The sequence below is a fragment of the Aotus nancymaae genome, unplaced genomic scaffold (genome assembly GCF_030222135.1).
Source record: "Aotus nancymaae isolate 86718 unplaced genomic scaffold, 86718_ANA_hifiasm-v0.15.2.pri h1tg000002l, whole genome shotgun sequence".
NCBI lineage: Eukaryota > Metazoa > Chordata > Mammalia > Primates > Aotidae > Aotus > Aotus nancymaae.
The window spans coordinates 33,368,033-33,370,578 of record NW_026988413.1 but is presented as its reverse complement, the minus strand read 5'-3'; the positions used below and the strand labels follow the sequence as shown (position 1 = coordinate 33,370,578).

At 40.3% G+C, this 2,546-nt stretch overlaps 1 pseudogene; it reads right to left on the bottom strand.

Moving 5' to 3' along the window:
• Window positions 1-966: 966 nt before the first annotated feature.
• Window positions 967-1,445, bottom strand: LOC105731979 (acyl-protein thioesterase 1-like; annotated as a pseudogene).
• Between the last annotated feature and the right edge of the window lie 1,101 nt (window positions 1,446-2,546).

The window sequence follows — 2,546 nt, the reverse complement described above, 5'->3', positions numbered from 1 at the left end:
TCAGATCCCCTGAGATTTTGTGGAATCTTAAGAAAGGACTTGGATAGACTAGGTGGGATGTAAGTAGGATACTCTGAAAGAAGTGAGGCATGATGAACTAAAAGGAGTGGGTGAATTCCTTCAATTATCTATTCATTTACATTGTGTAAAGTTCAAGTTGAGTATCAGGAACTGTGCTAGGAGTGGGCCTACCAGGATGAAGACATAATTCTTACCTGTGAGAAGCTTACATCCTGGTAGATGAGGCCAAAGTCTTAGCCAATAATTTCAGCAATGTGATAGGTATTAAAGTCGAAATTTGCAAGTAACTTGGTCAGAACACAAAGGGAAAAATTGCATAACCCTTTCAAGGGGATTTAGGGAATTAAGATCGGGGTGAGCTAAGATATGAAGGAGGAGTGAGCATTTTCTGGGAATGCAGGAATGAAGTTAAGGGCAATCCAGGCAAAAGATATATCACCAAAGATAAAAGATACATACAGGTTCTTACATGTTGTTTGGTGTGCCCAGATCACAGGATCTGTATGGGAGAATGATCTGTATGATAAGCATTCTCCATACAGATCCTGTGATCTGAGCACACCAAACAACATGTAAGATAATGATATCTTAACTGCTCATTTGTAACTGAACAAATTTTCGTTAAGCATGCCAGTAATTTTCAAATTATGTAATAAAAAATCTGGTTGTAGTATTTTATTACTTTGCTGAATTCTGTTTGTGAAAAAATAGCTACTTCACCTATTTTACTACGAATGTATCCTGAGTCATAAGAATACAGGTAAATAAAAGATCCTACATTTTTCATGAGGAGACAGGATGAATTTCCTATAAGGTGTCACTGGTATGTATTTGCAAAACATTTTAACACTGAAAACTTCATAGGTTTGAAAATCAGACACTGGAAAAAGTATGTATTCCACTATAATATTGCTGTGTACTTCTACACAAGGCCTCTTAGTGAAGTTAATCAATTGGAGGTAGAATTTTATCAGTGAATTGCTTGACATCCAATCATTTTCTGTTGCTATGAAATGTGCATTATGCTTTCACAGGTTTTAAAGTTTACATTGGCTGAATTTACCAATGTAAACAAGAAACCAAGCATCTGGATAATAATGGGTCACAATCTCCACAGCACTGGAGAATAGAAATATCTCTATCAGCACCACTCATAGGACTCTTTAGAAAGGAAGCCCAAAATGAAATCCAGCAGTCATGTGCAGTGACTGCCAGTTTCTGCTGTGTGGTAAGAGCAGTCCATAAAAATAAAGCTTCTCCCTGAGAAAATCCTCCCAAAATAATTCTGTCAGAAAGAATGCCATTCTGCACCTCTTGATCTACCAAAGCTTTTACATTTTCTGCTGCCTAATTCCAGGTTCCTCCTCCTGCGAATCTGGTAAAAGCCCAATAACATCAAACCAAGAAGGCATAGCCATGTTCATATTTAATGTCATGGGCATAACTGGCATATGTGGGCAGATATATTTGATATGTGAACTTCTGATACCTGCAAAGTCTGCCCATCTGTGCCCGATATCTCCCCATCCATGAAGAAAAATCACCATGGTTGTGGCCTTCAGGGCAGCGGACCCCATGGCAAGCAGCAGAGCAGACGCGCATTGTCTCACATCCACCCACTGGGTGGACTGTGCAAGTGGAGTGGGAGTGGGCCAAGGGCCGATGAGCTGAAAGCCTAGTCAGCCTCACCGGATGCTTGCTCAAGTGCCATCATCATGTATTTAAGAAGCCACTGGCCATATTCCAGGAATTGAGACACTCACCCATACGCAAAACTATGTGGCTTCTATTCTCTACAATAGATATGCATTATGACTTTGCAAGTTTAGAATATAGATAGAAATATTTAAGAGTTTGACATTTTTAACATGTCACCAGATGTTACTTTTCCTGTTATTTAGTTGTGTCTAGATAGTGTTTGACTCTTGAATGGTTTGCGTATTTAAATACATAGTTTGTGTCCCTATATAATGTCTGTAGAGAACATTTCTCTGTGTATTGCTTTATGGTGATAGCTACTACAGTCTAACCAGTCCAAATTGTGAGAAAGTGATAAGAAGGATTAATTGCTATTTGTCCCACATCTACCATGAATCTTTGCCACTTAAGCAAATGGTATGTAAATTTCCTGAAAGTGTCACTAGGGGAAGCTTTTGGCCCTGATCTGTCCCCACCAGAAATCTGGCAGCCAGTAAACAGTCCTGGGCCAAGTGGAAGCAGCTTTTGATTTGCAGGTGCACCTCCCCTCCCCCAGCTTCACCAGCCCCTACCCCTGCCCCTGGCCAAGATAACACAGATAGGATGAGGCTCTGGAGCAGTGTAAAGACCTGCCTATATGTTGCCCACTTCCTAAGTGCTCCCATGGCTTCCTTAGGACCTTTGTTTGACACAACTCCTTTTCATCAGAAAAAATTGGACAAGAAGCCTTTCTTTTCTTCACATTTGGACCTAGGGAATACAAGTGTTCATATCCTCTCACAAGCAGTTTCTGAGTAAATAAGGTCCCTCCAGCTCCGAACAAAGAT